Below are 26,010 nucleotides of genomic sequence, written 5' to 3'. Positions count from 1 at the left end.
AGGTTGAGACAATCGGTATTGACAAAAATGAAGATCACATCAATATATCATTTCAACAGCCCTGGAGGAGTGAGGAGTCCTCCTGAAGTGGCATCAAGGTAGGAATACAGAACCACTGTGCTTGAATTTATGGCAGAACACTTCACATCTGTACTTGCTGCAGATGTTGCTGGGGTCCAGGCTTCCCTGGCTACTGTGCACCCTGAATTCTCATCATCTGCAGTCTGGTCTGTGTGTACCCTAAAAGGACCTAGTCTACCACTCTTATTCTTTCCTTCAACCTTTGCTAATTTTTCTAATCTTGTTTTCAGCAAGAACTCCTCTACATCTTCAACATTTTGTAGAGCATTCCCTGCTATGTGGAAAATTCTGCTGGGCTATTCCCTGAGGACACCTCTACCTTTTGTGTCCGGAATTGGTGGGTTCTTGGTCTCACTGACTTCAAGAATGAAGCCACGGACCCTCACGGTGAGTGTTACAGTTCTTAAAGGCGGTGTGTCCGGAGTTTGCTCCTTCTGATGTTCAGATGTGTTCGGAGTTTCTTCCTTCTGGTGGGTTCGTGGTCTCGCTGGCTCAGGAATGAAGCTGCAGACCTTCGCGGTGAGTGTTACAGCTCTTAAGGTGGCGCGTCTGGAGTTGTTCATTTCTCCCAGTGGGTTCGTGGTCTCGCTGGCTTCAGGAGTGAAGCTGCAGACCTTTGCGGTGAGTGTTACAGCTCATAAAGGCAGTGTGGACCCAAAGAGTGAGCAGCAGCAAGATTTATTGCAAAGAGTGAAAGAACAAAGCTTCCACAGTGTGGAAGGGGACCCTAACGGGTTGCCACTGCTGGCTTGCAGCCTGGTTTTATTCGCTTATCTGGCCCCACCCACATCCTGCTGATTGGTCCATTTTACAGAGAGCCAATTGGTCTGTTTTACAGAGAGCTGATTGGTCCATTTTGACAGGGTGCTGACTACCTCTTGAGAGTTTTCCAGGCTTCCTAAGGCTTTGGAGCTTTCCTGAGTCAGGGCCTTTGCACATGCTATGTCTTTTGCCAGAGAGGCTGATTGCTCAGCATTATGCATGCCTGGTTCCTTCCCATCATGTAGGTCTTCTGGTCAAGTACCCCCTCTTCAGAGAATGTTTTTCCCCCACCCTTCCCCTCCAGTGCGCACTGCCAAACCCTGCTCGCAACCACCCTGTTCTCTGTCCTATGGTCACTCAGTTGACATCACAATCCGAAATATTATTCATTTCCCTTTCTGGGAGTAAACATTACAGGAATAATCAGAGTTGTAGAATGAGATTTGTATACAAGGCTGCCTATGTCTGTGTTTTTATAATGGCGAAATATTAGAATCAGCTTAAACATTGACAAATATGTGTGAGGCTCAGTAAATTACAGTATATCTTGAGGGAAGAGTATTAGTGCAAAGACATTAAAATTTTGTTGTTCAAGAATGACTGTTGGGCACAGTGGCTCATGCCTATAATCCCAGTGCTTTGGGAGGCCAAGGTGGGTGGATCACTTGAAGCCAGGAGTTCAAGACCAGCCTGGCCAACATGGCGAAATTCCATCTCTAGTAAAAATACAAAAAAAAAAAAAAAAATTAGCCAGCTGTGGTGGTGCATGCCTGTGTTCCCAGCTACTTGGGAGGCTGAAGTCACAAGAATCACCTGAACCCAGGAGGTGGAGGTTGCAGTGAGCTGAGATAGCACCACTGCACACCAGCCTGGGAGATGGAGCGAGACTCTGCCTCAAAAACTAAACAAAACAAAACGAAACAAACTATTGACTTATGAATGATTATTTGGATTTTTATTTTCAGTTTTCTGCACTGCAAACAATCCCATATTGAGCATCAATAGATATCTATTTATATCTATTTATCTAGTTACCTATCTATACATATATGGATGTAATGGGATATAATGACTAGTGTTTTCGTTTTTGGTAGGATGATTCACAAAAGTGGAATTGTTATATCACATAATTAGGATCTTTAACATTTTAACACTTCACACTGCCTATTTCACTATAGTGTTGTCAACATGGATTGTTTTCAATCTTTTATTTATTTACCAATCTCTTATAACTTGAAATGGAATTTTACTTTTTAATTTGCAGTTCTATGACTATTAGTAAATGTCAGTAACTTAAAAAATTTCCGTCTCCTAAAATTCCTTTCTTGTGTGTTTTTCTTTCTTCTGCATCCAAGGGTAGGACTGAGGAAACAGGAGAGAGAGGCTTCCAAATTGGTCCAATGACAGCCTCACTAACTGAAGTTATTTACTCATCATTATTTTCATAATAGCTAAAATCTGCATAACAATTTTCTGTTTATAAAATACTTTCATATCCATCATCAAATTTAATATGGGGTACAAACCATGCACAAGACGGTCTGTAAAGCAAAAAGTAGCTCATTATGCATAAATATAAAGCGCTTTTTACTACTCTGAAGATTCCCAAGAGAGAATGTGTTCTTATTCCCCATTGCTTCTTCTAATACTGAGTTGGGAGGAGCCATGAGTTGGATATGTTAATTTTTATGTTTGTGGTCCTGCTACATCCTCAATCTTCCATTGTATAGTACCTTAAAGATGCCCATTCTTGATACCAAGTACTATTTGGGGATGCATTTAAATTTTCTGTGTGTGCCCTAAAGCTTGGGAAAAGCATAACAGCTAAACGTGGCAATTTCCTGCTTACTTTAAAACTCTGCCTTAAAATGTTGCCAGTCTGGGGCTGTGCAGAGAGAGAAGGGGCAGCAGCCTAAACACAAGAGAAAGGCAAGCTCTGTTTAACTCGATGTTTGCTCACTATGGCATGGCTGATGCTGCCTGGAAAAAATACTGTGAGCCCATCATTTCCACCAAGGGACCAGGGCATGGTTTGGCATACCTATGCCACGATGCATCCACAAGGCCAAATTAAGAGAGGATGGCTCTCTGGGTCTAGTTTAAGGAGAAAAGAGCCCTCTGCAAACAAAACCTACCTCTGAAAAGGCTCCACGGGACACAACATCTAAAGGTATTTGCCACGGTCTGTATATTGAAAGTCAAATAGCTCTCATTCAGGAGCAAAGCCCATCTTCCCTTTTTATGTCTTCAGCACTTATTGACAAAAGCAAAGTTGAGAATGGCAAAGAGGGATTGTTCTGCTGTGGCTTTCATACAGAGGAGGCACTGGCTGTAAAGACAGGGCGTAATGATCCACCCCTCTTGGGAGGGATTGTGGACGGATCAATAAAATGCAGACATTGATACAGAACAGGCACATGGTATTCCTCACTCCCACATCCTCTTTCCTGGGGGCACTCAAAGGCTATTGACTTTGGGGATATTGTCATGAGCTGGGGCCAAGGTAACATATGGTGGTTTCTCTTCCTTCTGCCTGCTCCGCCATCTTGGTCGTAAATGGAGGATAATAGTACTAGAGAATAGGGAAGATAAGGGGTCTATAGGGCCACCATGTCTACCAAGTCCAGGAGGTGCTGTTTACAGGCTGCAATGTGAATGACACCCTCAGGGGCTGGGTAACACCCTATGGCTTGGACTCTTGAGTGACCTTTTCTTGTATCAATGTCAGTCAGCATGCTATTGATCATCCTCTTCAACTCCCAAAGCATCCATCTTCTTTGGTGAGGATATAGAGCATTGCCCCATGGCTGCTCTGGTCACACTGTTCTTGCCCATCGATCCACATTGAAGGACACACTCCTCACTTCAAACCATTTCACATTCTCTTCAGGCTTCATCAGCAATGAGAACTTAATTGAGGGAAATTAGATCTCCACAATCCTACATTGGAATATAGAAAAGTACGAGGACATGCACGGCACTTTGAAGGCTTTTAAAACACGCAATGCCAGACTTCGGTGTGCCACATGGAAATGCTTCACATTTGCATGCCTACACATTTTATCCTGTGAACTTTATCTTACCTGCTAAATAAGTTGTTCAGTGACTTTAAATAACTACTGAATTAAAAAATCTATAAGGTTACCCTGGGTTCAGGTAGTCATTTGCATTGAGGCAGTAGAGAGAGGCCAGGCTGGGATGAGCTGGTTAGGAACTAAACTCACAGGGGCTCCGCTCCTAAGAGGATGAGCTAGACCTATGTGACTTCCTCCTTGCAAAGGGGAGGTGACTCTGGCTGGCCTGATCTTTCAAAGGATGCTTTTATAGCCTTTGTTCTGATCATCCAAATGGATTAAAAAATTACAGTCATTTTAACTAGGTGGGTCTTTCTCATTTATTATTCATGTTCCGAGATCCATTTCTGATGCTTAAGAACAATGCAACCCTCGTCAGAGGCAGCAGACCTGACACGGGATCCTGGGTCTAACATAAATAGGCTGTGGAACCTAGGCAACTTATTTAATATCTTTGAGCCACATTTCCCACCCCAGTAATGAGGGATTAATTGGATGTAAGGGGTTGTTTTGTGATATTAGGTAAACTATGCCATACAAGAATACCTACATAATTCCTGGTTCACTTTAGGTGCTCATTGGAGATCAATTAAAGCTGAATCTGGCTGTGACTAAGAATGCAGGAGGAAGTCGGTATCTGGTGAGTGCAAAGGGCCTAGGGTCATGTACAATTAATTACTCCATTATTCCTCAGTTGTCCCCAATGCTCTCCAACTGATGCACCCACCCTCACTCTTCCTGCTCAAATGGTATTAACCCACTTTAGATGTTTATTTTATTCTTCAAGATCATCTTTCCACAAATATTAGATGCCTACTAAGTTCTATGTGTTCAAAGTAGTTGAAAGTGATAAAGAAGATTTAGAGATGAATTAGAAATTGATTGAAGACATGCCCATGTATGTTCATTGCAGCAATATTCACAATAGCAAAGACATGGAATCAATGTAAATGCCCACTAATGGTAGACTGGATAAAGAAAATGTGGTACATATACACCATGCAGCCATAAAAAAGAACAAGATCATGTCCTTTGCAGCAACGTGGATGGAGTTGGAGGCCCATTATTTTAAGTGAACTAACAGTAACAGAAAGCCAAATATCACATAGTCTCACTTCTAAGGGGGAGCTAAACATGGAGTACATATGGACATGAATAAGGGAAAAACAGACACCAGGGCCTACTTGACGGTGGAGGGTGGGAGGAGGGTGAAGATCAAAATCCACCTATGGAATACTGTACTTATTACCTGAGTGACTAAATAATTTGTACACCAAATCCTCATGACACAAGTTTACTTATATAACAAATCTACACGTGTACCCCAGAACCCAAAATAAAAGTAAAACAAAAGACAACAACAACAAAACAAACAAAGAAATTGACTGAAGAATTTATATTAAATGGGTTACCCGTGAATAAAAATGTGTTATGGTATTGAGGTTGCTCATGCTGCTGATGGTGATGACAGTGAGGGAGAAGTGAGTTTTAGTTTCCTTGGGCCACATCTTTGTAGGGATAAAGCCAGTTGTTCTCATTCATCTTTACATTGCCAGCCTCTATTATAGAGGTCTAGAATCCAAGTCAAATGACTGAGTGTATAAATGAATAACCTCTGCCCAGCAACTGCTGGGTTTACCACAGTGCCTGCACTCACACACACTTGAACATTTCTCATTTGAAACCCTTTGAAGAACTGCTTGTTTCCATTCTGTTCTTTAAAGAGGTTCTTTTACAAATGAAAAACAGTACAAAGCTAAAATTACAGTACAATGCTGAAACTTTCCTGAAATGGCAGAGATCACAAATCCAACAACTGCAGTAGAAAAGCAAAAGAGGAGGTGAAGGCAGCAGCTAATCAGGAGGCAGAGAGTGGAGATCTGATGGAGTTTCTACAAAGCTTTCTGTGCCAGAGACTCCTTCCAAGAGCAACCTCAGGCCTGCCTCCCTACTATGAAGGAAGCATTCAGAGCTACATGCACTTCAGAGCATGAGATGGATGTTTTAACATTGTGATGAGAAATTCTCTTTCTCTCTGTTCCAGTTTTTGATACCATGGGAAAAAGCCCTCTGGTCCTTGCTCTTATCCAGAGATGCTTTCAAGAAACAATAGAAGTTTATTTCCTATCATGGGGGCATTAGCATCACTTTGTCTTGTCTGTTGAGTAAGGCCTGAGTATGCTAACACCTGGGAAGCCTCAGGAAGGCCTATGTGGGCTTTGTGTCCCTTAACCCTGAGGATTCTTTGCTTCTGAGATATGAGCAAGAAGGAATGGCTGCTTAGTAACTTCAGTGTTATCATTATACCTCGACCACTGAGTTCTCCATCTCCTGATGGGAAACTGTTGTCTTACTTATTAACCTCTCTCCACAGTATCAGGGACCAGAAAGGGATCATTATTCGAGCTCTTCTAATTTAGAAATGCCCCATGTTTTTGATCATCTGAAATTTCTTTTTTTAAAAGACAATTGGTGAATGATGTTAGCCCAAGCTCCGTGGCCCAAGTATCAAGTACTCAGTATCCTTTGTGAGTGTTTGCTTCTTACAATATGCTTTTATATGCATAATCTTACTTGAGATTTAGCACTCTTTCGAGGCAGGTGGAGAGGGACTGTTATCCTTATTTTATTGCCAAAGAGGGAATTGCCCAAAGAAGTCATTTGATCCACCAACAAGAATCCCAGCTCTCATAGAAATAGAGTTGGGACATAAATCCAGGTTATCTATGATTTCTAGTCCAACGATCTCTATTACATGTAAGATTAGTTCTTTTCCTCTAGGGATTCTGAGTAGAAAGAACTAACCAATACTGAAAATATGTCTTCACTAGGACATTTTCCAGTCCTCACTTGTACTGTTGAATATTGATTTGTTTCTCTATCTCCTTATAAAAGTCACCCAGATATTTGCTGACTCTTATTTTCCTAAGATACCACCACAGCAAATAGATTAGCCAACCAACAGTTCCATACTGTTAAGTATGTTCTCCTTGGAAATGTTAAGAAACGAAGCTTGAATGGGATGAAGCATTGGGAAGTGAGGGCTGACCCCCTTCCTATGGCTGGGAGCAGGTTAACACTGGCCTTTGGCAGAGGAAACAAGCCTCCATGGCCCCCACAAAGCCTTCCAGCTACATTGGCCTTTGCTCTGTGAATTCTGCCCTCTTTTTTACAATAGGACATTTTTAAAACAAAGCCAGCGTTTGTGAAAGGTCACCTGCCAAGAAGAGCAGAGAGTATCAGTGAAAATGACAGGAAGAAGATAAACAAACTGGAAAACATCTGTCTCCAGTATTTACCCAGGCTGGCAATTTTGGAATAATGGCCTATAGGGCTGATAGCTAGAGAAGCTGGAAGGTGAGGTTCCCTGCCCTCTTCTCCCTACCCCCAGACATTAAGGGGACTTTTTAGAGTCTGGCTTACTTACTGATGGTTCCTGTCAACGGTTCTATTATTTATATATGCTGCTATCTGGTTTTAATACTTAAAAGGGACCATGCTTGGAAAATATATTAGCAACTTGTAAATTATAATAATATTTCAAAGTAGTAAACTTGGTACAGGGGCTAGGAGAGGAAGCATTGCTTTCCCCAACTACTGGTGTATACCACAGTTTATTTATTTGTTGAAGGGCTGGTCATTCCTGTTTAAGGAACAGGGAATCTGGAAGAACAGAGCTCAGCCTGTCCACCTACCAAAGCCCAAGGCACACTTGTTTCATGGCCCTGTCTGGGTTTTTCCCAATCTCTTTCTAATAGTTCTTGACTAACTTTATCTCATTGCAAATGTCCTTGTTTTGGGGGACACATCTGAAACCCTTAAAATGGCATGAATGATGTGAATATAGCTTGACTGGATTATAACTCAATCTACCAGTGACAGTCACAAAGAACAAGGAACTAGCAATGTTTTAGGTGGCCATTTATAGGAAATGTGCCCAGAGCACATGAGGGCCCAGAGTCCCCTGGAGAGGATGTACATGCTCAGTGATCCCGTCTTGAGCTTATTGGGGATTATTATTTACTCAGATATTATTAGGTGAATCTTATGGCAGCATCTATCATGAGAGACAAACTTCCTCTAGATTTACCATAAGGTTCTGGACTTTATCTTTGAAATCAATATCATAAGATATTAATGTTTCTATATAGGTCAGTGCCAAAGATTTGCGGTGTGGCACTACTAAAATTTATTCATTTATAATAGCAGTAAGGATAATTCCTGGAAATTTTCACTCTTGCAAGAGTAGCTGAAGGCCCTCCCCTTGTTAAAAAATGTGGCTTATTAGAATAGTGATATGCATATCCTGGGGGCTAAATCATTTTCCTTGAAATGAAGCAATTCTAACAATTAGATCTTGATGAATAGTTGCCTATAACACTGGTAGCAATTCTGTCTCCTGCACCAAACTTAGGAAATAAATTCTACTTAATAACTGTTAGAACTTTTTAGGATTTTGTGAAAGAGCTTAATAATATGTTATTCCTTTTGGCCGTATAATTTTATTTTTAAAATATGTATTTTCTATGTATGTATATGCACTCATGTATAAAGGAAAATATAGTTATATGTATATATATATATATATATATTTGAGACTCCTATCCCTCAAACACATACACATACACACATACAGCTCTTAGAAAGCCGTTTGTCATATAAACTTTTCTTTGTTCTTTCAAAGTTTTATCCTATACTAGTTGAAACTTGGCTTGGGGTGGTCTTTACACTGATGTCTGTTTATACTTCTGTATTACCAATGCACTGGGATCTTGTCAAACACATGCATTATCTTTCATGAAGGAAGTGTAAAGGATGGTTAAAAACACTTGGTTTGGGGTGAAGTTAACCTGGTTCAAATCTTGGTTCTGCCATTTACAGCCTACATGATTTTAGAGAAATCAGATAACGCTTCTGACCTCCGTTTGCTTCTCTGTGAATTGGCGTGATAACATCTACCATAGAGATGTTCACGTCTGTGGATGTCCAAGAGGCTGCTCAGGGCGTCATCTGAAGCAAAGTGCTAAATAATCATGGCTATTGTTATCACTTCTGTAATGATAACAACAACTCATCAATCATATTGCTTTTTTCAATTTATAATAGATTACCAATAATATTTTGTGCTCTCAGGAAGTTAGAATCGTATAGTGGAAAGTAAAAGGATCTATTGTTTGAAAGCCTGATGAGTCTTATCTTCCAAACAATGAAAGGCGAATGATAATGGTCCAATATCTGATGTTTTTCTTGCCCTGCCCCTTTACAGTGTGGCCGTGAAGACAACTGTAAGTAAAGAAATAATCTAGGTAAATATTCTTCATAAATTGTAAAATGATCTCCAAAAGTTGCTTATTGTTCTTGCTGTACCTCCTTTTACTGATATGTTAGGTGAGGTGAATTTACTTTGCATCCAGCCCCGTAAGTTATCAAATTTTGGCTATACATTCAGATGGAATACTTAAAGTTCCTTACAATAAAATTACTTTTTGGTAATGACCCCTTACAGCAATGTTGTCATAAAGTTTCAGTGAGGACATTTTTGTGGTACACAGCAATTAATAATTTCTGTCAACTCAATGAGTTTTTAGGAAGTCAGACACTTCAATATATGGCAGAGATAGCATCTTTAAATAGGTATTTTTTGGAGGGGGATCTTTTGGTACATTTACCATCAAAATCCCTGGATTAGGATCCCAGAGACTCGTGTAGTTTGGGCTCTACCTCTTAACAGCTTATGATCTAAAGCAAAACGCTTTACCTGCCATGCCGTGGGTTCTTCCACTTCAGATAGTGGGGGTGTCGGGAGCTAGCTGAATTAGATGTTCTTTTTTCTAAGACCTCCTGCAGATCAAAAACCAAATAATTTAGTGAAGACTGAGGTGAGTATACTTAGGTACATGTGAATGTATGTGTATATGAACATCTTTCTTATTCATATATTTTCTCAGTAGCTAGAAGGGAGTCTCTCAGTTTGAGAGAGGGAGTCACTGAAAAAAATGTATTTGATATACATTTGAAAAATTAAAATTAAGGCCAGATTATGCCAATTTTTTTAAAAAAAATACAACCCTTTGGCTAACTCTACCATATCCAAATCTGACTCTTAAAATGCAAAGACTTGCTTTAAATCATAACTCTCTTAATTAGGGTCATTGCTACAAATGAAAACCGATTTGGGTGCTCATCTAATAAGAAAATGCCAGTTACGGTATATTATCAACCCCGACTTGCCAGGCATTGAATTTCCTGATATGGTCTGCTGGGAACCTTAAATGAACAAGAGCAATTATAAGCCTAAAGTCTGCAGCCATTTGTTGGCATTATCTCAGGATAATTTCCCTGAAACATTCATGATGAAATGCAAAGGTAGATAATTTAAAAATCCATTTAAAATAGCTGTGGTATAATTTAAGCTAAGGTCTTTCTCTATAGTGGACATTATACTGAGACTGTGCATTTTAAAATGGATCCTTTACAAATGATCTTTTCTTAGATATCATTGCCCTGGGAAGCATTTTAAACAAGTTTAAATAATTTTCTTAACTATGGTGTGAGTAAAACAAAAACATTTGTACCATTTGTTTTCTATTTAAATGAAGAAAATCAAAAAAAGTTCACCTTGAAGGAAGTCTGCCAAAAGCTCATTATTATCCAGAGGAAAAAGGAAAAAAATCACTACCTTCTTCTCTCCTGGCTTTTACACAGTGTTAATCTTCATGTTCTTTAGGTGACATGAGTAGCGAAAAGTAAAGATGTGGTTATTCCATAGACATATAAGTATGGTGAATATGTAGAGTGAAAAATGGATTTGATTTTTCTTTAGTATTTCCTCTGTCAAATACTTTCTCCTCTGTCAAATAGGTTCCATGAAAAATGTAAGCAAAATAAAACAAAAGTGAGTCTTACAATAGGAAAACGGCTAAGATGGTAGATAGACAGATACACACATACATACATACACACATATATGCATGTTGAAATTGCAGTGCCAGATCTGTAACTTTTCTTTTTATCTCTCTATCTCTCCACCCACCTCTCTTTTCTTTTCTTAAGTTCTTGAGCAGGGACTAAATATCAAAATTAAGGCTCAATACTAGCCCAATTTTGTTGTTGATTTCTCAACTCAGAAAATATGGGTTTGTAATGGAAGTTCTGACACAAGCTTTGCTCTAATAACCTATAAGATGGACCAATAAACTACAGCAATAGCCTATTACCAAGAACCATAACTGCTCAGAGAACAGAGCAAAATTTATTTTGTTCTTTATCTTGCTTGAGGTCTCTGGCATAACCCAGGTAATTTGGGACTTTTCTTCATAATGCAGGGAAATCTCATGCTTAGCCCAGAGAGAAGCCCTAGATTCTGAGAGAAGATTTCTTCCCCTAACATCCCATTCGTATGACCTCAAAGTGAGATTTAACTCATCTCTGAAGAAATTTAAATTGGGATAATATAGAAAAGGCCTATAGATTGTTATTTATGAATGATTTTGAAGAGAACCTCTTGAGAGATTATTAACAATGCTTTTCATTTCTTGGTCTTCTATGTCTTTTTCTTCACCCTGATGCTACTTGGATGGATTACTTTAAAAGTCATGCAATAGTCATCCTTCAGAAATTTATTTTTAGCAGCCTCTAATTTCTTCAAGTTCCAAGTCATATCTCAGCCATAATATTTCAATCACTTAATAATGACAACTTGTCGGGAATGGTCATTTCATGTTGCCCACAGTAGAACAATGAATAGCGGCTGGACCTGCTGCCTCCCAGGCCCACGTTCTGACCCTTAAATTCATTCTTCTTCCATATATCACATGTCTCTTGAGTGCAGAGTCACTGCTATTCACATAATAAGGCTCATAGTTTCTGGCGCTGAACTCAGAGTCTTACATTTTTAAGATGGGCTTTCAGAAAGATGGATGCAAACAATTTCAGATTTGAGAAAATGATCCCTGGGTGACTGTCCCAGACACTGTGAATCTCCTACCTTCTTCAGATTGTAGTGGCTTTGATCACGATTCAGCCTAGAGATTTTTGTCTCTTGTGTTTGCCCCGCTAAGGATTTAATTTCTCATTTGCCTTACCAGAATCTGGCATTGATGATTTTCCCTGAACCATTCTCTGCCTTACAGTTCCGTCGTGACATCCAAGCTCCTGCTCTCTCTGGGTTGTCACATTTACGTTTCTGAACACCTTCCTTTTTTCTAATCCCCAAAAAACACCTGGGTCACATCACTCCATCTCAGTAAAGGGTGATTTTAGGGTTGGAATAAAACTGTTTTTTACCAAAAGCTGGGCAAACTGTGCATCTACATGAAAAGCAAACTCACAGACCAAAAGTATAACTCTACCAGAAAATGAAACTCAGGGGAGTCGTGTATGCATAGTTATGAATTATATACTAGAAAAGAAGAATAAAATATCAAGGAGTAAGAAGGAAACAGTGGTGAGTCAATACATCCCGTACAAAGGTCTTTCTCTACTACTTTGTCGTCTTTCTCTCAGCTTGTTGGTTGTTACAGTAAATAACTAGAGGCAAAGCAATTCTGATCCATTTTATGTGAACATTGTTAAAGGAAATAAAGGTGGAGGCAGACAAACATAAAAGCTACTAAGAAACCAAGAACAGAAATGGCTAATTATAGAGCTGCTATTAAAATGCGTTTTTCCCTTTCTTGAAACAGAATTTTTGTTTGATAATTAACAGACCTACAGGGCCCATTACATTCTCAGACTCTGAAGGTATTGATCCTTCTGTCTCTTGCTGCCACATTTGTTCTTTCTGGGTCTTCTTCCCCTGAGAATTTTGCTGATTTCATAATTGGAGGGTGGAGTGAAGGCTGGGGAAGTTACCAGAGATGACCCGCTGTGTGTGTGGTTGGTGGGGGTGCTGGGGGTTGCTGCTCAGTCCTCCATGCAATTTCCCTGCTTTATTTTATTTTACTTTTATTCTTTGGTGATTTTCACACTTGAAAGGTTCTACGTCAGGATATTGTTTTTAAAAAGCAAAAACATTCAGATGTACAAAATACATATACTTAAATTCAAACACATATTCTATCACTGGGGATATATTTCTCCTGTACGGCAAATGGTTCCATTTAAGCCAGATCCCTCTGTGTTTGGTCATTTAAAAGAAATGGAGAGCAAACAATTTTTACTATGCTGAACTCAATTCACAGCCAGAAGCTCTTGGCTGCTGGTGAATTTAATAATGAGATAGCTCATGCCATTCCATAAAGAGATTTTGCTTTGAGCAGAGACTTCCCTGCGAAGACCTTCTTCTTGCTCCTCCTTCAGGACCCAGGATAGAGCCAAGTGGACTTCTGGGAGTATTTTTCTGGGCTGTGAATGGGGGAGCAAGGGAGAGGCAGGCTTAGTTTTGAAGGCTTCTTGGAAGCAAGCTAGGTGCCAATTCATCTTAGGGCAGTCTTGTCAAAGGAGAATGGGGTCTTCTATGAATATTGTTTTTACTGGCAACAAGCAGTTTATGAGGCTCCTGACTCCATCCAGAGTTTTCCATTAGCAAATAGTTCCCACGAATGCTCTGACCAGTATAAAAACCACACCAAGCCATCTGATCATAGGTAAGGTGCAGTCATGCAAGCCAAAATTCAAGGAGTAGACATGGAGAAAATGTGGGACTTCTTTTCTTTTTATAACCTCCTAAAATCAGATTTTTAAAAAGGAGACCTAATTTTAATAGTAGAAGACTCATTTTAGTACTAAAGAGCAGTTCCAGATTGAATATACAGAGTGAAAGGATTTTTCTTTAAACTTCTGTATGTTCTTGAATGTGGATCTTACACACAGTAGGACCTCAGTAAGTTTTTGCTGGCTGATCATAAATTACATTCGCTGGGAGTCAGTGAAATAAGGAAGGAAAAAGAGAAGGGGATTTAGTGTTTAATTTCTCTGCTGTATTCTACTCTTGCGTATCTTCTGCAAAGAGTTGAGACTGTGGTATTGGGAAATTGGTGACTTGGACAGGCCCTCATTCCTTTATATGGTCGGATTAACAAAACAGATAGATGAGGGAGGAGGAAGCAGGTGTCCGTTATGGGAGAATAAGGTTAGATCTATTCTGACAACCTGGCAATGGAAAACCTTTTAATTCAGAGGGAGCCATGAAATCCCACGATCTAACTGAAGGTAGTCCTTGAATGCTAAGAATTCATGCAGGGTGTAAGTTCCCTTGTGGGTTCACCCTATCGGGATGTCCCTGGCCATGCTGGTTCGCAGCAGATCAGAGTAGACTGCTGATCTGACATTCTCATGTGTCGCCTGCCTGTGTCACAGCTGTAACCTTAACACCAGGGCCTGAGATTTATTTCTGACATCTGGCACAAGTCATCAAGACAATACAGCCCAAAGTTGAAAGGCAGCAAGTGTGCCTATGGCTGTCACTCAAACCCTGTCTATGTGCTGGGCTCCCCACACCCTTGATTAACCAGCCTCGTTAGAATGTAATCTGAATGTCCTTATCTCTTTGGCCCTGTCTGTGGCTTGTTTCATTTTCTTTTTTCTTTTTGAGGCCAAAAGCCTGAACAATAATTTGATTCTTTATGTTCGGCAGTACTTTTAATGGTCATTTCTGAAGTTTAGCTGGTTCATAACCTCTGTAATCACAAGGCTTGGCATTTTTCTTCCTGAAGAATCTAAGGGAACAGGCAGGAATCTGTCCACATTCTGAGCCCAGGCCGTGCCTCCTTTCATCCTTCTCTCTCCCACACATGCCCTCGTGGCTCCGCCACTCACCCCCCAATGCAGGTCTGTCAGTGGCAGCGAGAGGTCGACATCAAAGCTCGTTCCCAGCCAGCGGCTCGCCTCTAATGCTGGCATTACAGAGAGACACGGAGAGTGAGTGTGAGAGAGAGAGAGGGGCCAAGGGAGAGAGTGAGGGAGAAGTACTGGATCGCTTGAATGGCCTCTCACACAGAAGGAGCCTGAAGAATAGAACAAAACCCTCCATTCTCCCACTCTTTGTAAGACTCTGGGGCAGAATGGGCATGTGTGGTGCACAGCCGGGTTTGAACTGCATTAGCACTCTTTCAGTTTACAAACAAGAGGCCTAATTTAGAAGAAAAATCTCCTATCTGATTATTTCTTTGTGCTCATCCATGTGGAAAAAATGTCTGTTCAGGGTGGGGGTGGTATTGAGGTGGCTTATTAATTCTTGAGGCTGAATGATGATTGTGAAGGGCAATTGGGAGATCATTATTCATCCTTAATTTCCAGACTTAAAAAAATAAATTAAGGATTGCTAGTTTCGAGCACTATATAAAAATATTAAGCAGATCTTATTGTCACTCTAACTAGCTTTTTCACAAGCAATGCAGCAAATACTTGTAGTATGTGATCAAATGCCTCCTTTCTCTTAATTATGTCTCATGGCAATATGAGGGGATGCAATTAGGGTCACTGATAGAGAGAAAGCTTCAGATAACAGAGAATTTTTTGAAAACTTCTCAGTTTCCAGCACCATGACGGGTACCGATCCTCTGAGTCCAGACTGCTCACAATACACACCAGAGGTACTGCCATCAGGTTTTTCAAAAGTGATAAGCTCAGATAGGTGGGGAGGAAATGGACGGCAGCTTCAAGGCTAGATGATTGTTAAGTCTTTTTTGTTTGTTTTGTTTTGTTTTTGAGTCGGAGTCTTGCTCTGTTGCTCAGGCTGGAGTGCAGTGGCACCATCTCTGTTCACTGCAGCCTCTGCCTCCTTCAGGTGATTCTTATGCCTCAGCCACCAGAGCAGCTGGGATTACAGGCACGCACCACCACACTTAACTAATTTTTGTATTTTTAGTAGAGACAGGGTTTCGCTATGTTGGCCAGGCTGGTTTTAAACTCCCGACCTTAAGTGATCTACCTGCCTCGGCCTCCCAAAGTGCTGGGATTACAGGTGTGAGCCACCACACCCAGGCTGGTTAAATCTTATTGTCAGATGATTCCAAAACTCTGCTGAGAAGGCTTATTAATTTCTCAATAATGAAGGAGAGGAAGAAATGTAAAGTGGAAAATTCTGCATGGTAGGGGGAGAGTAATGTCTTCTTAAAACAATATTCCAGTTTTTTATAAGGTAGGTGAGGTAGAATTATGCCATGGAAGAAAATCTCTTCTGGCATTTTGGATATGAAATATGTTTTAAGGAGAAATAAGATGAACCCAGACATTGGTTTTGGAATATGTCTTGGTCTTCCATTTTAGACAGTCCGTTTGTTCACTTTCATATTGGCATATTTTCCTAAATTCTCAGAATTTAGATACTTGGTGGTCTTATGACTGTTACTGAGGTCCTACACAAAGTCACAGTCTTGGGAAAACAACAGAGAAATCCAACCACTCATGGCTGGGGGCAGCCTCTTGTCTTCAGGTAAGAATGAGAGCTGAGTTGGAATTCTGAACTCGGAGAATATCTTCACTGGAAATCTGAATTTAGAGACAGTATCGTTAGCTCTCAGCAGTTCAGATGTGTTCTTTCCTTGAAGGCAAGAAGAATGAAAAAATATTTTTTATTGCATGTGACCACTGATTGATCAATGGGGGTTACCTAGCGTACAAGGTTAAAGGGAATGCTAAGATTGCACCTGGACTCAATGGCAAAGACGTGATGTTAGATTATTGACATCTGCTCTGTGTGCCTATGTTTGCATATTGACAGGGATAGTGGCATGCACACTGCATTTTTTTTTAATTCCTGGATTGGGTTATATAAAGAATTCTTTCATTCCCTGAGATCCCAGATACTACAGGGCTATTATTGACTTCTACTTTATCTTGTAATTAATAATAAGGTGGCTCTTGTGATTCAGCCTCGGTATAGCAAACACTGCTGGTCCTATCTTCGCTGACTTTATCTGCTTAGGAGAAAGCTACGTTCTGCCCCGTTTTTGTGGAGAGGGAGTTCATTTTGCTTAATGTGTTGGTGGTAGATCTATTATCCTGGCAGTGTTTTGAAAAAGGGCATGCAAGGCAATTCAGATCAAGAAAGTCTCTTCCCTAAGTCACAATTTGCTCAATTTTATTAGCTTTAATGAGGGATTCGAAAGAAGAGAGCATTATCTTCTGGTCTTTGTTTTGTGAGAAGGTAATGATTAGAGCTGTTCTATCCATGATAGGACAAGGCTGAGGGGAAAATAATAGCATGCTGAGTGCATCATTGCAAAAAGATAGAGAAAATCTGCTTCTCTGATGAGGTTGTTGAGCTCTGAAAAAGCCAAGTTGGAACTGCACTATCTGCAGACTTCTTGATCTGTGAGCTAAATTCTACTTATAACCCAACTCGAGACAGGTATAAAACATCAGTGGAAATCTGCTGGGTGTGTGCCCATAAGAAAGGGAGGAGGTTCTGAGAGGAACTTGTAAAGAAAGGCACACTGGAAGAAATAGCACTTGTTTGCCTTTGGCCACTGTTCTGTTAGAATGTGATGCTTGGAGCTTCTCTAGCTGTCTTGTAACTACAAGATAAGAAGCCCAGGTATAGATGCCTGGGCTCTTACCAGCACTCTGAAGTGCTGGTAAGCTGACTTTATTGAACAGTAAGATCAACTGTCTTTAAAACTAATGTAACCTTTTTTATTTTTTATTTTTATTTTTTTGAAATTGTATGTTCCTTTATTTTTCACGGGGCAATGAAACAAATAACAGGAAAGGTTTTAATATAGAAATAAGCATATGTCTGTAACCTATGAAGGCTAAATGATATGATAAAATACTATACAAAAGATGGTTTCACCATAACTTTGTAAGTTCATTGAAGTCTATATAATGTTCATTAAGCTGAACATATTAACAGTGCATAACTTGATCAATTTTGACATAGCTATACACCTGTCAATACTGTTTTCAGTGTAAGATCTTCTGCAGGTAGTTGTAGTGGTATTATTTGGTAAGCTTCAGTTTCTAATTAGTCATTGCTAGTATATTTTTCTGTATATAATTTATAATAATATCCTTTTTATATTAGTATTGTATCTGCAACCTTTTTAAACTCACTTATTTATTCTGTATCTTTTTTGCAGAAAATGACAGATTTCTAAATAGACAATATATGATCTATAAATAAACTCAGTTTTATTTATTTCTTTCCAGTATGGATGCCTTTTGTTTGTTCTTCTTGCCTATTCCATTGGTTAGAACTCCCATATAATATTGAATAGAGATTGTGAGAACAGACATTCCTATCTTACTCCTAATCTGATAGGAGGGGACATTCAGTTCTTTATCATTAAATATGATGTTAGCTGTAAATTTTTCATAAATTTCCATTATCAGATTAAAAAATTTCCTTCTATTCCTGGTTTGCTGAAAATTTTTATCAGAAATTTTAAATAGATGGATTTTACCAATGTTTATGTTTGCATATAATGAAATAACTATAGAGTTGATCAACTTTGGTTTGTTAATGTGGTGGATTACCCTGCTTAATCTTTGAATGTAAACCAACCTTGCTTTCTTATGAAAAACTCCACTTTTTTATAATGTATTATAATATCATTTGCATAAATTGTTGGATTCAACCTACTAAAACATTGTCTAGCATTTAGGCTTCTATGTTCAAGATGGATATTTTCTTTTTTCTTTTTTTTTTTTTTGAGACGAAGTCTAGCTCTATCGCCCAGGCTGGAGTGCAGTGGTTCCATCTTGGCTCACTGCAACCCTGGCCTCCCCGGTTCAAGGGATTCTCCTGCCTCCGCCTCCTGAGTAGCTGGGATTACAGGCATGCGCCACCACGCCCAGCTAATTTTTTGTATTTTTAGCAGAGATGGGGTTTCACCATGTTGACCAGTCTGGTTCTTGAACTCCTGACCTTGTGATCTGCCCGCCTCAGCCTCCCAAAGTGCTGCGATTACAGGTGTGAGCCACCGTGCCTGGCCTAGAAGAATATTTTCTTTATTTGTTATTATAATTTATGTGCCTGAATTTGGTATGCATGTAATATTAGCCTCGTAGATTACATTGGGAAGTATTTTCTCACCCTTAATTTTCTGAAAGAGCTTACGTAGAATTAGTATTTTATCTTCTTTAAATGTTTGTTAATATTCACTCATGGAGTCATCTCAGCCTGGGGTTTTATTATTTAACAAATATTTAGCCATATATTTAATTTCTTCAGCAAATATAGGGCCATTCAGATTATCTGTTTCTTTTTGAATGAGCACTGGTAGTTTGTATCTTTCAAGTAATTGATCCATTTTATCTAAGTTGTGGAGTGTATTGACAACATGTCCTTAATATTTCTGTATTAGATCCGTAACATCTGCAGAATTTAAAATGATGCTGCCGTCTCACATTCATGGTATTTACAATTTATGAATTCTGTCTTTTTCTTTACCGATAAGGCTAGTTAGAGGTTTGTCAATTTTGCAGATCTCCTCAAAGAAGCAGATTTTGCTTCATTGATTTTTCTATTGTTTTTATGTTATCTATTTTATTTCTACTTTGACCTTTCTAATTTTCTTTCGTCTTTTTACTTTCGTTTTAATTTGCTCTTGTTTTCCTTCTTTTTCTTAAGATGGAAGCTGATACTAATTTGATAACTTTCTGCTTTTCTAATTTAAGAAGTTTCTTGCTATCCGTTTTTTGGTAACTCTTGCTTTAGAAGCATTCTGCATATTTTGGCATGTTGCATTTTTGTTTCCATCCAGTTCAAAGTGCTTCCTACTTTTCCTTTTAAACTCAGTTATTGGGTTGTGGGTTATTTTTATGTGTGTTATTTTGTTTGCAAATCTTTGGAGATTGTCTGTATATCTTTGTGTTAGTAAATTCTAATTTGTTTCCTTTCTAGTTAGAGAATATACTTTGTACCATTTGATTTTTAAATTTTATCCACATTTTTATGGCCCATAATACAGTCTGGCTTAGTAAATGTTCTCTGTGCACTTTTTATATGCATTCTTCTATTGTTGAGTAGAGGTTTTTTAAGTTTCAATTAGGTTGAATATTTTGAGAGTATTGGACATCTTCTATATCCTTACTGGTTTTTTGTCTAATTGTTTTATCACCTATTAAGGAAGGTTGATTCAATCTCCAAGTATAACTGGGAGTTTTGAATATTTCTCCTTAAAGTTCTATCAGTTTTTATTTTCGTATTTTGAAGCTCTGTTATTAGGTACATAAACATTTAGGATTGTTATCCTAAATATCCTAGGATTGAAATATATCCATTTATCATCAGGAAATGTCCACCTCTATCCATAGTGATATATTTTCTATGAAACATACTCTATCTGATATAAAATAGCCACTCCGACTTTATTTGACTATTATTAGCAGTGTGTAACTTTCCCTGTTTTTTTCTTTTAACCTATTTGTGTCTTTATATTTGAAATTCATTCCCTATAGGCAGCATAAAATTGGATCTTGCTACCTTATTCACATAATAATTTCTAGCTTCTTAATCAACTTTTTAGACTATTTAAGTTTAATGATTATCAATATGATTGGATTTACATATACCATGCTTCTATATGTTTTGATAAGCTACATCTCTTCTTGGTTCCCTTTTCCCTCTTTTTTCTACATTCTTTGGGATTAAAATTTTTGTATGGTTCCCTTTAACTCCATCATTAGTTTATTAGCTGTCGCAGTACTGTTTGTTAGTGGTTGCTTTAGGGTTCATAGCATGCATTTTTGAATTATCAGTGTTGACCTTCAAACAGTAGCACATAAATTGATACATATTACGGAAACCTTACTGTGTTACTCTTCCATGTCCATATTACCTTTTCTTTATTATTATTACTTCTACATATGTTACAAACCCTTTTAAAACATTATTATGTTTTAAATAATCACATTTCTGTGCAGAAGATTAGAAATTACAATCAAGCTTATTTAAATGAAAGAGAAAAATTATGTATTTACCCATGTAGTTGCTATTTCTGGGCTCTTCATTAGTTTATGTCCATATTTCTCTCTGGTATAATTTTCCTTCTACCTGAACAACTTTTAACATTTATTGTAGCATTACTCTGCTGCTACTGAATTCTCTCAGCTTTTGTGTGTCTAAGAAAGCCCTTATGTTTTGCTGGGTATATAATTCTAGGTTGAGAGACTTTTTCCATGTTTAGTACTGTAAAGAAATTTCTTCACTGTGGTCTAGCTTGAATTATTTCTGAGAAATCTGCTGTCATTTAGATGATTGTTCTACAAATAATCTCTTTCTCCTCACCTCTGGCTGCGTTTAAGATTTATTTTCATTACTTCCTTTAACAATTTCATCATGATATATTTTGGTAAAGTTTTCATCACTTTTCTTTATGCCTGGAGTTCTTTGAGATTCTTGGATCTGTGGGTTTATAGTTTTTATCAAACTTGGAAAAATTTCAGCCACTATTTCTTTAAATAATTTTTCTCTTTCCCTTTCCTTTACTCTCTCAGAGACTGCAGTTACATGTATACTAAGTCTAAATTGCTTAAAGTTGTCCTATGCCTCACTGATGCTATGTTTACTATATTCAGTCTCTGTGTGTATGTTCTTTTTATCGTGGATTATTTTGTGTATTTAGTTCAATAATCTTTTCCTTTTCCATATCTAATCTACTGTTGGTTCAATCCATTGTATTTATCACCTTGTATATTATACTTTTTATTGCTGTAAGTTCAATGATCTATTAAAACATTTATTTGTATGTTCCTTGTTAGTATGGACAATCTTTACTTTCTTGAATATATAGAGTATAATATAATAACTTTTAATGTGTTCTATTATCTTTGTCACTTCTGGGTCTATTTCTATTGATTAATGTTTCTCTTAATTATGGGTCACATATACCTAATTATTTATATACCTGTTAATTTTTTATTGAATTTCAAATTTTGTGGAATTTTCCTTATTCATTCCTGGATGTTTTTATATTTTGGTAACTATCCTTTTGCTTTGTAGTGTGATTATCTCATTCAATTTACCTGGAAGTGTCTTTTTTGAAAAACTAAACATCCTGCATCCCAGGAACCTTTCTATCCAGGGAATAGTTTGATGATTATTCATCCTAGTTATTCAGAAAAATTTTGATCCAGTACATCTTGCTTTTAAACTTTATTAACTGGATTCAGGGCATCATTATTCTAAGGCTAAACTTGCGCCACTAGTGAGGCAATATGCTTCTCAGTTGTCTGCCTGATTATTTTTGAATTATGATATTTTTCTGTCTGGCAGTGAGAGCAATAACTGTGTAAGCTTTAGGGATTATTCCTATTGCTCCTTTTAGGTGGTTCCTTCTCTGATCTTTGTCTCTTTTTTTTTCACAAACATGTACCCAGGAGTACTTAGCTGAAGCATGAAGTGTGACCCTTTGCTAATGTCTGGAGCTATCTATGCAGCTCTTTCTTGTCTGGTCTGCTGCCCAGTATACTTTAGCTGATTTTGTCTCTCTAGAATTCTAGTATTGTCTCCTCAACTCCTGGAGACCAGTAGACTGACAGGTTCTCTTTCTCTGCATTGTGGCGTGGCAGATTTTTATAGACTACCTGTCTACACAAGTACAATATAGTGTATCTACATTTACTGATTCTTTGTGTGATCACACCTTTCAAGTTGCCATTTAAATAGACACTGTGGATTGCTTATTTGGTAGCCCTTCACATCCTTTCTTACTGGCAGAGATCTGATTTTGTTTAGATGTTCACCTGACTTCCTTTCTCCAACTTGGGTAGATTCTGATTAGAGTAAATTAACACAGACATTATATTTGTAAAATTGATCCCCATTGAGGCATGCAACTCTAAATCAGTTCTTTCCCCACTGCTGTGAACATTTCATTGTGTAAATACAAAGGAACTTCAAAAAGTTCACAGAAAATGTGTATTATGAAGAAACTGTGCATGGATTTCATTTTTTTGCACCAAAATAAACTTGTACTAACTTGTTATAACATGTCTGAAGGGGATCTAGTTTGAGGTACTAAGAAGGATAAGACATCAGTTTGAACAGAGCCTCTATCAGAGCAACGTAAGTTCTGAAACAAGAACAAACAATAAATTTTTGGTGAAGCTTGGGTGGAGAAGGGTGAAATCATTGATACTTTATGAAAAGTTCATGGATACTATGCCCAAAGTAAATTAGTATTTACAAATGAATAACTCATTTTAAGAAGGCATAAGACAATGTTGAAGATGAAGCCTGTAGCAACAGATCATCTACATCAATTTGTGAGAAAAAATTTCATCTTGTTCATGCTATAATTGAAGATGAACCTATGGTTAAAAGCAGAAACAATAGCCAACACTATAGACATCTCAATTGATTCAGCTTACACATCTCAATTGATTCAGCTTACACAATGCTGACTGAAAAATTAGAGTTGAGCAAGCTTTCTATTCCATGGATACTGATACTGTTATGACCAGATCAGCTGCAGACAAGAGCAGAACTTTCAATGGAAATTTTAAACAAGTGGAATCAAGATCCTGAAGCATTTCTTTGAAGAATTGAAACAAGTGATGCAATATAGTTTTAACAGTATGATCTTGAAGCCAAAGCACAACCAAAGCAATGGCTACCAGGAGGTGGAAGTGGTCCAACTAAAACAAAAGCAGACCAGTCAACAGCAAAGATCACGGCAACAGTTTCTTAGATGCTGAACGTATTTTACCTGTTGTCTTTCTGAAGGGCCTAAGAATGATAACATCTGCTCATTATGAAAGTGTTTTGAAAAAGCTAACAAAAGCTTTAACAGAAAAACAACCCAGGAAAACCTCATCAGTTTTTCTTTACCATGACAACACTCTAGTTCATTCCTCTCATTAAACAAGGGCAATTTTGTGAGAGTGTTAGTAGGAAATCATTAGGCCCTCACCTGATGGTTCTGATTTGGCTCCTTCTGACTTGTTTTTGTTTCCTAATCTTAAAATGTCTTTAAAGGGCACCCATTTTTTTTTCTGCAAATAACAATGTAAAAATGATTGCCTTGACATGGTTGAATTCCTTGGATGCTCAATTCATTAGAGATGAACTAAATGACTGTATAATCTCTTATGAATATGTTTTAACCTTCATAAGGCTTACATTGAGAAATAAAGGGTTTCTTAAAAAATCTTTTAATTCCATTTTCCCCCAAACTTTTAAAAGTCCCCTCTTAAAATGGATCAATCTATTTTCTTTTCAACGGTTATATTGATACTTTCTTGCTTTTTGTTTCATCTATGATACTAATACCATGAGCATCCTTGTGCATGCCCTTTGAAGTGGCAAATTTTATTGTTTATTTCTTTCTCCAAAGAAACAACTTTCACTTGTATTCCTATATGCTATGTTTCTGTTTCTTATTCTGTTTTCTTTTTCTTTCTTTAATTCTATTAAACAATGTGCTAAAGAGGCAATTCAGAGCATTAAGAAAAACATAAAAACAGAAAAAATCAGTCATCATTTACTTGGGGTTGTACTGACCATTTTAATTTTAGTCTTATGTATTTATGTTATTTTACAAATAATTAATAGAATAATAGAATTAAGAGAGAAAGGATAGTGAAAAACAAGTTTATTGGAAATTTTAGTAAGAGTGTAAACATAATAAATTCCAAGTTTTATTCCAGATTTTCTTTGTTTTTTAAGTATAAACACATATTAACATATTTATAAATATAAATATTATGCCCCAAACAATGTTTTTAATGCAAATAACTGCTCATCAACTGTGAATATTTATCTGGCTTGTATATACTGATTCCGGGTATCAAAACATCTCTAAAACTCCAGCTTAATGTTATCAGTTTCTTCTTGTATTTTCACTGTCAAAATAAATACTTTTGAAAAATCTGATGGCTCATCGTTTTGTTGAAGGGTTGACTACCTTCTTTGCTCTATTATGGAAAATGTTTTCTTATTTTGACTAATAAACAAATTATTATAATCAATTCAATAAGCTTTTATATATTTCATATCATCTATTCCTTTCTAATCATCTAAATACCTGCCTTCAGCATATCTCTATGTAAAAACTGTATTTTGGAGGTAAAAGCTGTAGATACCTGCTACAAGTATCACTGACAAATATAGGGATGTCAGGCAAACACAGCATATGTTTGAGAAGGGAGCAAAGAAAGGGTGATAAGGTGTTATTTTGAAAGCACCTTGGCTGGGCATGGTGACTCATGCCTATAATTCCAGCACTTTGAAAGGCCAAGGTAGGAGGATCACTTGAGGCCAGGAGTTGAGACCAGCCTAGGTAATGCAGAAAGATCCCTATCTACAAAATATAAAAAATAATTATCCGGGCATGGTGACATGCACCTGCAGTCCTAACTACTTCAGAGGTTGAAGTGGGAAGACTGCTTGAGCCCAGGAGTTCAAGATTACAGTGAGCTGTGATTGTGCCATTGCACTCCAGCCTGACTGGCAGGACTGCAATAATAATTAATTAATAAAATAATTAATAAATAAAAATAAAAATTATCTCACAGATATTACTCTTAATTTTCATTCTAAATGTTGTTTTATGACATCTTCCATATTTCCTAAGAGATAAAATTGTTCTAAATTTAAAACTTATTTTTCTGTCAAGAAAGGGCTAATTAATATCACGAGAGTTGAGATTTAATATTATTTTATTGTATTAATAATGATCTCAATTATTTCTTTTGATTTTACTCCTTCTAGGTCAGTAAACTTTGTAAAGAAGAAGTATGATTTCATCTGTGTTTAATTTAAGATAATTTTGTTGCAAAGAAGAGAAATACACTAAAACTTTCTTAGGTGGAGGGGTTTATGACAAGGGATGATGAATGGAATCTTGTGAAAAATCCAAGAAATGGAGTTATACCAGAATTACAGCACTGAGCCTCTATCTTTTGTAGCTATTGCTGCAGAGTGCTGTGTAACAAACTGCCCCAGGCTCAGTGGCTTAAAATAGCAAACAATTATTTCTCACTCCCAGGTCTATTGTCTAGCTGTAACTCTACAGGGACAGTACAGACTCTCCAGGCTATCAGAGGATTCAAGTGTGCTCTACCAGATCTCATTCTGGGGACAGACTGAAGGAGCAGTAACTACCAATGGCATGCTTTTCTCAAGGTGACCTTTGCAGCATAAGAGACCAAGGAGGTGACATAAGCACATCAATGGCTTTGCTACCATCTTGACTGCTGACAT

General features: G+C 37.8%; 1 long non-coding RNA gene across 1 annotated transcript in view; it reads left to right on the top strand.

Moving 5' to 3' along the window:
• Nucleotides 1-311: 311 nt before the first annotated feature.
• The window catches only part of LOC129526854 (uncharacterized), a 39,533-nt gene continuing 13,834 nt past the window's right edge, over nucleotides 312-26,010 (top strand). Inside the window, exon 1 of the long non-coding RNA XR_008671624.2 lies at nucleotides 312-468. This is a non-coding gene — a long non-coding RNA (uncharacterized lncRNA). The remainder of the gene's footprint in view (nucleotides 469-26,010) is intronic.

The sequence above is a fragment of the Gorilla gorilla genome, chromosome 16 (assembly GCF_029281585.2).
Source record: "Gorilla gorilla gorilla isolate KB3781 chromosome 16, NHGRI_mGorGor1-v2.1_pri, whole genome shotgun sequence".
Classification (NCBI taxonomy): Eukaryota; Metazoa; Chordata; class Mammalia; order Primates; family Hominidae; genus Gorilla; species Gorilla gorilla.
The sequence above is the reverse complement of the archived record's forward strand: the minus strand, read 5'-3'. Positions and strand labels throughout refer to the sequence as shown.